Source organism: Copadichromis virginalis, linkage group LG3, assembly GCF_057382275.1.
Source record: "Copadichromis virginalis isolate Kocher_CV1m ecotype Utaka linkage group LG3, C_Virginalis_male_GT1.1, whole genome shotgun sequence".
Classification (NCBI taxonomy): domain Eukaryota; kingdom Metazoa; phylum Chordata; class Actinopteri; order Cichliformes; family Cichlidae; genus Copadichromis; species Copadichromis virginalis.
This window is the reverse complement of record NC_140620.1, coordinates 63,791,363-63,806,753: the sequence shown is the minus strand read 5'-3', so window position 1 is coordinate 63,806,753 and position 15,391 is coordinate 63,791,363. Positions and strand designations below refer to the sequence as shown.

The following is a 15,391-nucleotide window of genomic DNA, read 5'->3' as shown; positions in this document are numbered from 1 at the left end:
GAGATCTACTGCACCTGCCTCATCTGGAAGGTCGTCTCCATTACAGGTGACTCCACTCATCCCTTCAACAGCGTCTTCAGTTTGCTGCCATCAGGAAGGATACTGAAGAGCCTCCGGGGCAGAACCAGCAGACTGAGAGACAGCTTCGTCCATCGGGCTGTCAGGATGCTGACCATCTCTGGATCGAGAAGGGGGGCCCAAGGGTACATCTTTCGCCATCCTACAATGCTGTGATTGTAGCCATTCCCCACTTTCTGTGAATGGTACTCATGGCCATTGATCAATAGGCTTTGATTAGTTGTCATTGATCAATGGTCATAAGAATTTGCATACTAACAATCATGGAATTAACCCCCCGGCACATTGTTCATTCAGTGGCGCTAGTTTCCTTCACTATGCAAATGTACTGTTTATATGGTTGGGGAAACCTACAGTCAGCTGAGACTGAAGAAGTCACTTGGATGAGTGACAAAACGTTTCTCCAACTGAAAATGTCCAGATGAACAGAATCAACCTTTTGGGATTTACTTACCTGGATGATTAAGCATGCATCAAGACGTTATTTTATTAAACATTTTAAAATGTTAGCAGCACAAACAAACATTTTTGCAGCACAAACCAGCACAAACGTTTGACATCCGTTTTGTTTGATTCCATTAATATGGGGGGGCTGGTTGACCTCTAGAAATTTTTGTTAATATCTTTAAAATAATAACGGCACAAACAAAAATTTCTGCAGCACAAACCAGCACAAACGTAGCACAAACGTTTGATACCACTTTTGTTGGATTTGGGTAATGTGGGGGGGCTGGTTGACCTTTTGACCTTTACATTTTCATTAATATCTTTAAAACAGAAGCAGCACAAACGAAAATTTTAGCAGCACAAACCAGCACAAACGTAGCACAGTTGATTGACACCCATTTTGTTTGATTTAATTAATGTGGGGGGGCTGGTTGACCTCTGATGACCTCTAGAAATTGTTATTAATATCTTTAAAATGATAGCAGCACAAACGAAAATCTTTGCAGCACAAACCAGCACAAACGTAGCACAAACGTTTGATACCACTTTTGTTGGATTTGGGTAATGTGGGGGGGCTGGTTGACCTTTTGACCTTTACATTTTCATTAATATCTTTAAAACAGAAGCAGCACAAACGAAAATTTTAGCAGCACAAACCAGCACAAACGTAGCACAGTTGATTGACACCCATTTTGTTTGATTTAATTAATGTGGGGGGGCTGGTTGACCTCTGATGACCTCTAGAAATTGTTATTAATATCTTTAAAATGATAGCAGCACAAACGAAAATCTTTGCAGCACAAACCAGCACAAACGTAGCACAAACGTTTGATACCACTTTTGTTGGATTTGGGTAATGTGGGGGGGCTGGTTGACCTTTTGACCTTTACATTTTCATTAATATCTTTAAAACAGAAGCAGCACAAACGAAAATTTTAGCAGCACAAACCAGCACAAACGTAGCACAGTTGATTGACACCCATTTTGTTTGATTTAATTAATGTGGGGGGGCTGGTTGACCTCTGATGACCTCTAGAAATTGTTATTAATATCTTTAAAATGATAGCAGCACAAACGAAAATCTTTGCAGCACAAACCAGCACAAACGTAGCACAAACGTTTGATACCACTTTTGTTGGATTTGGGTAATGTGGGGGGGCTGGTTGACCTTTACATTTTCATTAATATCTTTAAAACAGAAGCAGCACAAACGCTAATTTTACCTGCACAAACCAGCACAAACGTAGCACTAAAAAAGTAGACCATTTTGGCCCGTTTTGGAGCAGTCTGGGGGGATGGTGACCTTTGAATGACCTATAAAATAAAGTTTAATATCTCGGAAACCGTAGCAGCACAAACGCTAATTTTACCTGCACAAATCAGCACAAACGTAGCACTAAAAAAGTAGACCATTTTGGCCCGTTTTGGAGCAGTCTGGGGGGATGGTGACCTTTGAATGACCTATAAAATAAAGTTTAATATCTCGGAAACCGTAGCAGCACAAACGCTAATTTTACCTGCACAAATCTGCACAAACGTAGCACTAAAAAAGTAGACCATTTTGGTTTGTTTTGGAGCAGTCTGGGGGGATGGTGACCTTTGAATGACCTATAAAATAAAGTTTAATATCTCGGAAACCGTAGCAGCACAAACGCTAATTTTATCTGCACAAATCAGCACAAACGTAGCACTAACCGCTCCGCCTATTTGCCTTTACGTTTCAAGTGGGTGGGGGGTCAGCAAAGTGATTGTCTGCCAGAAACTGATTGCCGTCCACGGGAGCGCGCGCAGCTTCTTAAAGCTGCAGCGCCCGGATTACTTGCGTTGCCAGCTACTTCCGTGCAACTGATATAACGTGGGGGGAAAAAACCCAAACACATTTATGCCTTTGTTATTAGGCAAAGGTATGCATTTATGGAGCTTTAACGTTTCTTGTAACCGAATTATGACGCTTATCAGAAGGTTGCTTTCAGTGTGTAGCGCAGTCACGAATGACTACACGCATCACGATGGAATAATTAATGCCTACAGGTTTAGTATGTCTACTCTCGTTGTTCATATTTGTTATAAGACTGTCGAATAGTAGTTAAAAAAATAAAGACCTATTGTGCCAGTATCACCATGACTCTTTCTTGTTTGTTCAGAATAACGACTGAGAACATGGCATTTTAGCGCTACCAAAAAGTGATTGTGGCCTATAACTTGTCACTGAAACAATATTTCGGCTTCAAACTTGTTGGATATATTCCAGAAGGGTTATATGTGATATATTATATCCCAAAAACTCTCCAAGAACTGCTGAATAACTTGTACAGGAACAATAAAACTGATAATATGCCATTTTCAAGCTGCCAAAAGGTGATTATGGACTATAACTTGTCACTGAAACAATATTTCTGCTTCAAACTTGGCGGATGTCATTTAGAAGGGTCATATGTCAAATATTACATCTCAAACAGTCCCTTAGAACTGCTGGATAACCTGTAAAGGAACATTAACATTGATAATATGTCACGGCTGGCGGAGTGAGCCGTGTGGAGTGGAGGAAAAGGAGGACCCAAAATGCAGCAAACTGATGATGCGAGTGAAGTTTATTTACACGGTGGCAGTGGCAAAAACAGGCAATGAGTAATGACAAACCTAAACTCGGAGAAACTAAAGAGCAAACCTGAAATCTACAAAACGGAGAGCGGAGCAGAGAGACGCAGACTAAGGAACAGGATACCAAGAAACACAGACGAGCCGACAACGAACACAGACCGACACCCACTAAATATACACACACAAGGTAATCAGGTAATCACACACAGGAGGGAAGAACAGCTGAACCTAATACACATGAGGACCGGAGGAGACAAGCTGAACACAATGACAACAGACACAGACTTTCAGAACAAAACAGGAAATCTAGAACCCAAACCGGACACAAGGGGGGAGGACACAGAATAACTAGAACAGAGGAAAATAATCACAAAACACAAAACGCTGGGTCAAAATGACCCAGGACCATGACAGTACCCCCCCTCCAAGGGCTGGCTCCAGACAGCCCAAAACAAAAACAGACGACCAACCCAGGGCGGGCGGCGGGGGGCCCAGGACGGAGGGACCAACACCGAACAAAACAAGCTCCAGTGAACCAAGTGACTTGTCCAAAACAAACACACATGCTGGAGCACAAGGACAAAACACAGTTCAGGAGGCCGGCCCGGAGGCTGACAACTCAGAAGTCCAGGACAGTTCATCTTCTGAGGCCGGCCACGTCGGCGACACAGATCCAAAAGCCGACCGAGCGGAAGGCAGCGGTGGCGGAGTGGAGGCAGTTCAGGGGGCCGACCGTGCACACGGCAGCGGCGGCGACTGGGAAACCGTTCAGGTGGCCGACTGTGCGGACAGCAACGGCGGCGATGACACAAGTCTGGAGGCCGACCGCACGGAAGGCAGCGGCGGCGTCTAGGAGGTCGTCCATATCGACGATGACGCTCCACCAGCGGCAGTCCGGGACCCGATGGCGGCGTGGCCTTCGTAGCACCAGACGAGACCGAAGCAGAGGCTGGACCAGGCAACGTTGAGGATGATGAGGCTGAAGCTGGACCAGGCGACGGCGAGGATGATGAGGCTGAAGCTGGACCAGGCGACGGCGAGGATGATGAGGCTGCAGCTGGACCAGGCGACGGCGAGGATGATGAGACTGCAGCGGGTGAGGATGAGACTGCAGCTGGCGGCTGGTCGGGCTCCTCGGGCCCTCCAGCTGACGAGTCTTGGGGCTGGACGGGCTCCTCGGGCCCCCCAGCAGGCGAAGCAGGAGGCTGGACGGGCTCCTCGGGCCCCCCAGCGAAAACAGTCTCTGGACTAGTGGGCACCGGGGCCCCTGGAACACACAGGTCAGAACCAGCAGGCACACGGGCCTCTGGCAGGAACGCAACAGAACCAGCAGGCGCACGGGCCTCTGGCAGGGACAGGTCAGAACCAGCAGGCGCACGGGCCTCTGGCAGGGACAGGTCAGAACCAGCAGGCGCACGGGCCTCTGGCAGGGACAGATTGGAACCAGCAGGCGCACGGGCCTCTGGCAAACACAAAGCGGACTGCGGCTGCACAGAGCAGTGACTCAGCTCAGGCAGCGACAGCCGGATGCAGTCCTCAGCTGGCTTCTTAACCTCCAGGGGTCCAGAGTCGGCTGGGGGCTGGAACCCAGCCTCTGGGGAGGCCCTGGAGTGCGTCACAGTCTCAGAACTGGCCAGCTCTTGAGGAATGTTTTCAGTATTGTGTGGTTTGTCTCTCTGCTTGTAATGAACAGATGAAAAATAGTTCTTTTCAGGTTGGATGGACTCAACTTGAAGTACCGGAGGAGTAGGTGAAGATGACGGCTGAGCTGATAACAAGGCTGATGAGTCTTCTACCAACTGAGCTATTGACTGGGCTATGGATTGTAACATAGTTTCCAATAAGTCTGGCTGTGGTAATGACTGAGCTATGGGTCGTGAGGCTGAATGTGATGGAGGTGATGACCGAGCGGCTAACTGAGCTACCGGCTGGGCAGCTGACTCAACAAACACAGCCCCGGAATAAACAGTCATACGAGCTGGCGAAACAGACGGAGTGTCTTTTCCACTCACCACAGCCGGCAGGTCCGAAGTCCTAATCTCCGGCTGTGGGGCGACGCGCCGACGGCGCGATCGTCGCTTCCTCCCGGGCAAAACCTCCGGCGGGCCGGGCAAAACCTCCGGCGGGCCGGGCAAAACCTCCGGCGGGCCGGGCAAAACCTCCGGCGGGCCGGGCAAAATCTTCACCGCCGGGCCGGGCAAAATCTTCACCGCCGGGCTGGGTTGGGAAGCGGTAGCGGCTGGAGGGTGAAAGTGCAGTTCGTGAAGAATGAAGTCCTGTGCGAGCGGGTGAAGAGAGCCGAGTAGCCAGAAGTGAGCAGAAATTAGCTGCTGTAGCCTGGCTTCTACAGCGCGATGAAACTCCTCTCCCTCACGTTCGAGCCACAGGTTGATTAACCTTGAGACACAGTCAATTACTTCCTCCCGAAACTCCTGGGAAGGTGCGGATGCTGCTGGGTCCATGTTTGGTCGGCTCGTACTGTCACGGCTGGCGGAGTGAGCCGTGTGGAGTGGAGGAAAAGGAGGACCCAAAATGCAGCAAACTGATGATACGAGTGAGGTTTATTTACAGGGTGGTAGTGGCAAAAACAGGCAATGAAGCATGAGTAATTACAAACGGAAACCTAAACTGGGAGAAACTAAGTGACAAACCTGAGACCATACAAAAGGGGTGCGGGGCAGAGAGACGCAGAGACACACGGAAGAATGCAGACGAGCCGAAAACGAACACAGACCGACACCCACTAAATATACACACACAAGGTAATCAGGTAATCACACACAGGAGGGAAGAACAGCTGAACCTAATACACATGAGGACCGGAGGAGACAAGCTGAACACAATGACAACAGACACAGACTTTGAGAACAAAACAGGAAATCTAGAACCCGAACCGGACACAAGGGGGGAGGACACAGAATAACTAGAACAGAGGAAAATAATCACAAAACACAAAACGCTGGGTCAAAATGACCCAGGACCATGACATAATATGCCATTTCAGCCTGCCAAAAAGTGATTGTGGCCTATATCTTGTCACTGAAACAATGTTTCTGCTTCAAACTTGGTGGATGTCATTCAGAAGGGTCCTATGTGACATGTTATATCTCAAACACTCTCCAAGAACTGCTGAAAAACTTTTAAAATAACATTAATACCGATAATATGTCATTTTCAACCTGCCAAAAAGTGATTGTGGCCTATATCTTGTTAATGAAATACTATTTCTGCTTCAAACTTGCTGCATGTCATTCTGAAGGGTCCTATGTGACACATTATATCTCAAACAGTCCCTTAGAACTGCTGAATAACCATTAAGGGAACGATAAAACTGATAATATGCAATTTTCAACCTGCCAAAAAGTGATTGCCGCCTATATCTTGTCACTGAAACAATATTTCTGCTTCATAATTGTTGGATATCCTCCAGAAGGGTTACATGTGATATATTATATCCCAAACACTCTCCAAGAACTGCTGAATAACTTTTAAAATAACATTAATACCGATAATATGTCATTTTCAACCTGCCAAAAAGTGATTGTGGACTATATCTTGTCACTGAAATACTATTTCTGCATCAACTTGTTGGGTATCATCCAAAAGGGTTACATGTGACACATTATATCTCAAACAGTCTCTAAGGACTGTTGAATAACTATTAAAGGACCATTAATACCCATAATATGCCATTTTCGACCTGCCAAAAAGTGATTGTGGACTATATCTTGTCACTGAAACAATATTTCTGCTTCAAACTTGTTGGATATCATCCAGAAGGGTTACATGTGACATATTATATCCCAAACACTCTCCAAGAACTGCTGAATAACTTTTAAAATAACATTAATCCCGATAATATGTCATTTTCAACCTGTGCATAAAACGTCAAATTTCAAAAGTGTTGTAATTCAAAAATAATACAAAAAAAGGATAATGGCCAAATGGAAACAGGTGGGAGGAGATCTGCTTAAACACATTAGGAACACCAAGTAATAGGAAAGACAAAACAAACGGTAATAAAAATGTCATTCCAATACAGCACTTATTAATTGAAATGAAAACCAAAAACAAATAACAATTACATCCAATTAAAGAAGAAACCACCAGTTAAAATAAACTAACAAATAGACCAGAAACAGAGGGTATAGCGGAAGCTCAACACCAGTAAACCATGGAACAACATATATATTAATTCTTTGCATACAGTAACTATGCTAACATGTTAGGAAACACAAAATAATTGAATCATCCTACAAACAAATTGCAATCAAAGCTGAACTTGTGAACAACACAGAAACACACACAGCAACACGAAGATAAATTAATGAATTAATAAACAAATAAACAACCAATAAATATTATAGGAGACAACGATACAAAACAAGAAACATTTCAAAAACATTGAAAAAACATAACTTAACCATTGTACCACTAATGTGTCACATGTAACCCTTCTGGATGATATCCAACAAGTTTGAAGCAGAAATATTGTTTCAGTGACAAGTTATAGTCCACAATCACTTTTTGGCAGCTTGAAAATGGCATATTATCAGTGTTATTGTTCTTGTACAAGTTATTCAGCAGTTCTAAGGGACTGTTTGAGATATAATATTTGACATATGACCCATCTGAATGACATCCACCAAGTTTGAAGCAGAAATAGTATTTCAGTGACAAGATATAGGCGGCAATCACTTTTTGGCAGGCTGAAAATGGCATATTATCAGTATTAATGTTCCTTTAAAAGTTATTCAGCATTTCTTAGAGACTGTTTGGGATATGATGTGCCACATATCATCCTTTTGGATGATACCCAACAAGTTTGAAGCAGAAATATTGTTTCAGTGACAAGATATAGGCCACAATCACTTTTTGGCAGGTTGAAAATTGCATATTGTCAGTTTTATTGTTCCCTTAATGGTAATTTAGCAGTTCTGAGGGACTGTTTGAGATATAATATTTGACATATGACCCTTCTGAATGACATCCACCAAGTTTGAAGCAGAAATATTGTTTCAGTGACAAGTTATAGTCCATAATCACCTTTTGGCAGCTTGAAAATGGCATATTATGGGTATTAATGGTCCTTTAATAGTTATTCAACAGTCCTTAGAGACTGTTTGAGATATAATGTGTCACATGTAACCCTTTTGGATGATACCCAACAAGTTGATGCAGAAATATTGTTTCAGTGACAAGATATAGTCCACAATCACTTTTTGGCAGGTTGAAAATGACATATTATCGGTATTAATGTTCCTTTACAGGTTATCCAGCAGTTCTAAGGGACTGTTTGAGATGTAATATTTGACATATGACCCTTCTAAATGACATCCGCCAAGTTTGAAGCAGAAATATTGTTTCAGTGACAAGTTATAGTCCATAATCACCTTTTGGCAGCTTGAAAATGGCATATTATCAGTTTTATTGTTCCTGTACAAGTTATTCAGCAGTTCTTGGAGAGTGTTTGGGATATAATATATCACATATAACCCTTCTGGAATATATCCAACAAGTTTGAAGCCGAAATATTGTTTCAGTGACAAGTTATAGGCCACAATCACTTTTTGGTAGCGCTAAAATGCCATGTTCTTAGTCGTTATTCTGAACAAACAAGAAAGAGTCATGGTGATACTGGCACAATAGGTCTTTATTTTTTTAACTACTATTCGACAGTCTTATAACAAATACGAACAACGAGAGTAGACATACTAAACCTGTAGGCATTAATTATTCCATCGTGATGCGTGTAGTCATTCGTGACTGCGCTACACACTGAAAGCAACCTTCTGATAAGCGTCATAATTCGGTTACAAGAAACGTTAAAGCTCCATAAATGCATACCTTTGCCTAATAACAAAGGCATAAATGTGTTTGGGTTTTTTCCCCCCACGTTATATCAGTTGCACGGAAGTAGCTGGCAACGCAAGTAATCCGGGCGCTGCGGCTTTAAGAAGCTGCGCGCGCTCCCACGGACGGCAATCAGTTTCTGGCAGACAGTCACTTTTTGGCACAACACCGGCTCGTAACCAGCGCGTTCTGCCGTCAAGGGCGATCATTGGTTAATAGTGATCATGTGACTGATGCAAGCCAGATCCTTTTATTTAGCAAAACTGTGATTAATAGTTAAATATTATTGTTGAGGGGCACAGACAGGACTCCGCACGCACGCACACACACATTAAAAAAATAATAATAATATTTTTTTTTTAAAAAGTTGCCTCAACAAAAGGGCACTTTGGGCATGCATCAGGAAAGGGGCGGGTGCTCAAGCCCCTCTAGCCCCCCCCCTCTGCACGTGCCTGAAGCAGAGGGAGCCTGACCATGCGTGTAACGGTCTTTTGCATTTGATGTTTGTTGCATTTGATATTTGTTAAGCTGTATGTCTGGATTTTGTTCCTTTGCGCCCTCTGGTGGTGAACTGTGTAGGGTACAGCTTTGCTGTTTGGGTCTCCACCCAGCCACTTTTCTTTTGCTAGCTCACATGGTGTCTGCATGCTGCAACTCACAGTTAGCTCCACACATGGAGAAAATATCGTTTAAAGAGTGGAAATAATTGACGAAGAAGATGGAAGATAAGGCAATAAGGCCATAAAGGAGTATTTAGCACCTCCTGGATGTCAGCTCACGAGGTTTGTGTATTTTAAATGGTTTATTTTCTGTAATTAAGGATTTTTTGATTGATTGACACTACGTACAAGAGCGCATTTTGATGTGATGTTTTTGTTTTATTGTTTTGTCCGTGAGCAGTTCTCACGGGTTGCCAAGACCAGAATAAACCCTGTTTTATAACTACATCGTGCGTACGTCAATCCTTGAGGGTGCTACAGTGAGAACTCCGCTCTGCACGGGTAGATGAAGGACGCAGCCCCGCAGGAAAGTCAGGTGCCCCGAAAATAAGTGTTGCCTCAGTTAAAGGACTCAATATAATTAACCACAAGAAAGAGAAATAAAAAGGAAAAGGACTGTAAAAATAATTAAGATAAGTTTCCTTTTATAAATGAACAAAGGACTGGAATATTTCTTCTTTTTTCTTTCCTTCTCATTGTTTACATTTCTGCTGTTCAAGTGACTGATATTCATACAGTGTTAAGTTAAAAATCAAGATGGCGCCGAGTATGGCAGCCTCGTCGCGAGCTCCCCCAAGCAACGGCTTTCTTCTGTGTTTAATTTTACTTTTCCTTTATTTTTTCACGAGCAGCACTTGTCTCCTTGTGTACGACCGACAAACCTTACTGGACATAAAAGACGGTCTTTCTTATAACTTTCCGGAGTTCAAGTTTTGCAACACGGACGCTCCGTTTGCAGACCCCCCATTCATCTCACCTGAGACGCCTTTGTTCTCTGGCCCTGGAGGCCGCAAACGCCGACGCAGAGGGAGAAGATCTGGCGTTCTGGTTCGACTGAGACGGCGCACTTACAGACCACCGTTACCCAGTTTATTACTGGCTAATATGCAGTCTCTGGAGAACAAGCTGTGCGAGCTTCGGGCACGGATCTCATTCCAGCGAGAGATGCGGGACTGCTGCGTGATCTGCCTCACAGAAACCTGGCTATCGGACAAAGTACCGGACTCCGCAATACAACTGCCGGGGTTCTCTGTGCACCGCGCGGACAGGTCACAGGATCTTACTGGGAAAAGCAGAGGCGGTGGTGTGTGTTTCATGATCAACAACAGCTGGTGTGATTATGCGAACGTGCACCCGGTCAAATCCTTCTGCTCACCGGACCTGGAGTACCTGATGATTAAGTGCCGGCCATTCTGGCTACCGAGGGAATTTACAGCAGTGATTATTACGGCTGTTTACATTCCCCCACAAGCCGACACTGACCGTGCACTCAGGGAACTGTACAGCGCGATCAGCAGCGAGGAAACCGCACACCCAGAGGCAGCGTTTATCACAGCCGGAGACTTTAATAAGGGAGACCTGAAGAAAGTCTCACCAAAACTCCATCAACACATCCTTTTCAACACACGTGGAAACCGGCAACTCGACCACTGTTACACCTCTTTCCGGGATGCGTACAAAGCCCTCCCCCGCGCCCCATTCGGCCAATCAGATCACTGCTCCATCCTGCTCCTGCCCGCCTACAGGCAGAAGCTGAAACAGGAAGCTCCAACCCGGAGGGCGGTGCACTGTTGGACGGACCAATCGGAGTCTGCGCTGCGGGACTGTTTTGATCACGCGGACTGGGAAATGTTTCACGTGGCCGCCAGAGACATTGATGAATACACAGACTCAGTCTGTGGATTTATCAGGAAATGCGTGGAAGATGTCGTCCCATCCAGAACAGTCAAATCCTTCCCAAATCAAAAACCCTGGATTAACGGAGATGTTCGCGCGGCACTGGCGGCACGGAACACCGCCTTTGCCTCCGCGAACACATCGGACTACAAACACGCACATTACCAACTCCGGAAGACGATCAAAGCAGCCAAACGTGAGTACAGGGACAGGGTGGAACAACAGTTTGACAACCCTCGGAGTATGTGGCAGGGACTAAACACGATCACAGACTTTAGAGGGAAAACCAGCACACCGCAGACCACGGCCTCTCTGTGTGAGGATCTAAACGTATTCTACGCTAGATTCGACACAGCGAACACCATGAGACCGGACAGTGTGCGCACCGCGGATGACGTCAGTGCGCACACTGTGTCTGAGGAGGATGTGCGGAAGTGCTTCAGGAAGGTGAACGCACGCAAAGCTACTGGTCCGGACGGGATTCCCGGCCGCGTCCTCAGGTCATGCGCGGCTCAGCTGGCTGGAGTGTTCACGCACATCTTCAACCTTTCCCTCTCTCTGTCTGTAGTCCCAGCTTGCTTCAAAATGGCCACCATCGTCCCTGTACCCAAATCCTCCACCATCTCCTCATTGAACGACTGGCGACCTGTAGCCCTGACCCCCATCGTGAGCAAATGCTTCGAGAAGCTGGTCAGGGACTTCATCTGCTCTGCACTACCCGACTCACTGGACCCTCTACAGTTTGCATACCGCCACAACAGGTCCACTGATGATGCCATAGCCCTGACACTACACACTGCCCTGTCACACCTGGAGAAGAGAGACACGTATGTGAGGATGCTGTTTGTAGATTACAGCTCAGCATTCAATACCATCGTTCCCTCGAAGCTGGACAGGAAACTGCAGGATCTAGGACTGAGCAGCTCCCTCTGCAGCTGGATCCTTAGCTTCCTGTCTGACAGACGCCAGGTGGTCAGACTGGGCAGCATCACCTCATCCCCCATCACACTGAACACTGGTGCTCCACAGGGGTGTGTACTGAGCCCTCTCCTGTACTCACTCTACACCTACGACTGCACAGCCACTAACAACTCCAACATCATTGTGAAGTTTGCGGACGACACTACAGTGGTGGGTCTTATCACCAACGGTGATGAGACGGCTTACAGGGAGGAGGTCAGCGCCCTGACCCACTGGTGTCAAGACAACCATCTCACACTCAACGTCGCAAAGACAAAGGAGTTGATAGTGGACTTCCGGAGGTGCAGAGAAGTACACACCCCCATCACCATCAACGGTGCTGCTGTGGAGAGAGTGAGCAGCTTCCGGTTCCTTGGAGTACATCTGGCTGAGGATCTTACGTGGTCAGTACACACAAACAAAACAGTGAAGAAGGCGCAGCAGCGCCTCTTCTTTCTCAGGAGACTGAAAAGATTTGGCATGAGCCCCCGCATCCTCAGGACCTTCTATCACTGTGCCATTGAGAGCATCCTCACTGGATGCATCACCACCTGGTATGGCTGCCTACAACTGCAAAGCTCTCCAGCGAGTAGTGCGGTGCTCTGAACGGATAATTGGAGGTGAGCTTCCCTCCCTCCAAGACATCTACAGGAAGCGGTGCCTGAGGAAAGCGGGGAGGATCATCAAGGACTCCAGTCACCCCAGCCATAAACTGTTCAGACTGCTTCCATCAGGAAGGAGGTTCTGCAGCATCCGGTCCCGTACCAGCAGACTGAGAGACAGCTTTTTCCATCAGGCCATCAGACTGCTGAACACGTCATAGACACCTCAGCTTCACTACTGGAACTTCAACATTATGCACTCCACACTGTATATAAATGCCACTTGTTTTGCACATATTCAACTCTGTATATTTTATATATTTTATTATTATTATTATTATTATTATTATTTTATTTTATTTTTTTACTATTTAATTTGTAAAAATGTGTATACACACACACACACACACACACACACACACACACACGTAGGAAAATATTTAGTATACACATCCAGAAATGCATACACTATTATATATTGTACATATATTTATTAGTTTCAGGTTGGCCATTCTTGTATTTTGCTCGTTTGTGTTGTTGTGTTTGCACATCTCTGTTGCTTGTGGGGCTCGCACACAAGAATTTCACTCGCATGTGCTGTGCCAGTGTGCCTGCACATGTGATGTGACAATAAAAAGTGATTTGATTTGATTTGATTTGATTTGATTTGATAATGTTGTGATGAGTAACCTGTGCATTGTGCATATGGTGGGCTTCAGCAGTTGCTGTAAGAAACAGTATTACTGGCTTGGACAAGAGATGTAATGTGACTTAAGTATACATGTTAAGTGATGTTTAAGGAGTAATAGTAATTACTGTGCTTTAAAGTTGTAACAGTAAATGAAGATCAATATTCATTTGCTCCTCAACTACCAAATCAAATTTAAGCTGCTGCACCTTTACATTAAGGCTAAGTAAGATACACAAAAAACCCAAACCCCTCCAACAATGGCAGAGTTTGAGGCTAATCCAGAAGTCAGTGAAAAGGGTGATGTGGAACAACTTTCTGCAGATGAGCAACTACAAGCAGTTGAAGCCACAGCTGATGATGTTTCTACTACCTCACAAAGAGCACGACAGAGCCAACGAGTCTGTACATTGACGGAAAAGGGCAAAGAACTGTACGGTGAGCACATAAAGAAGGCTGCACATCGTTTCAGTGTGCGCTATGAGAAGTGGAAGGTTGTCATTAAGAATGCCAAAGGAGCTATAGATGGTCAATGCTCAAAGGATCTGCTACAAGAACATGTTTCCAAGGTTTTGAGTGCTTCTAAGGATGTGAATGCAGCCTATGATGACTTGAGACGCATTGAATCTCCAGATAGTGACACAAGACGAAGGATGGATACGTGTGAAGCCATAACAAAGACAATTATCGAATCTGTAAGAAAGTGTCCAAGCCCAAGTAATGCGGAGGTTCAAAGAGATGAAGAACTTTGGAAGGACACTGAGTCTTCATCTAAATCCGTAGCCTCAGATGTGAAAAGTCAAAGGGATGAAAAATGGAAAGAGACTGAGTCTATGCCTAAGTTAGAAGCCTCAGACAGGATGAGTGTTAAGTCACACCACACTAAGCTCTCTTCTCATTCGAGGGTTTCCTCTAGACACTCCAGCCGGCTCTCGGCTAAAAGACAAGATGCAGCTGCTGAAGTTGCAGCAAATGAGGCTGCTCTCCAAGTTCTGCTTGAACAAGAAATCCATATGAAGGAAATTGAAAGGCAAGAAGCAGAAATAGCACAAAGACAAAAGGCTCTAGAAGCTAAGCGCAGAGAAGTAGAGCGACTTGAGACTGTAAAAAAGCTGAATGCAGCAAAGGCTCGACAGTGGGTGTATGAACAAAGTGAATGTTCAGATGAAGAAATATACAACCTACTTCACCACAGATCTGATAAAAATGAAGTCAAGTCTGAAAACAATGACCAGCATATGAAACGGTGTTCCTCGCCACGAAATGTGACACCGCACCAAGAGGTGAACACAGAAGATCTGGTCAAAGCATTTGCAGTGTCTCTTAATGCAAGTCGTCTTCCGGTACCAGAGCCAACAATATTCAGTGACGATCCTATCAGATATAATGATTGGAAAATTTCCTTTCAGACTCTGATTGACAGGAAAAATATACCAACTGAAGAGAAGACTTATTATCTGAGGAAATATGTAAGTGGACCTGCAAGGAAGGCAATAGAAGGCTACTTCCCGCTTGGCACAGAGTCTGCATACTATGCAGCATGGACAGTTCTCGAAGAGAGGTATGGAAATCCCTTCCTCGTAGCAAAGGCCTTCAGAGACAAACTTGACGCGTGGCCTAAGATAAGCTCTAAAGGCAGTATGGAACTTCAAGCATTTGCTGACTTCCTTTGCTGCTGTAAGACAGCCATGTCGCAAATGAAGGGGCTTGAAGTGCTCAATGACTGCAATGAAAACCAAAAAATGCTCGCAAAACTTCCAGATTGG

At 45.2% G+C, this 15,391-nt stretch overlaps 1 pseudogene; it reads left to right on the top strand.

Annotated features, from left to right (window-relative positions):
• The first annotated feature begins 13,836 nt into the window (after positions 1-13,836).
• Positions 13,837-14,994, top strand: LOC146716581 (uncharacterized; annotated as a pseudogene).
• The last annotated feature ends 397 nt before the right edge of the window (positions 14,995-15,391 follow it).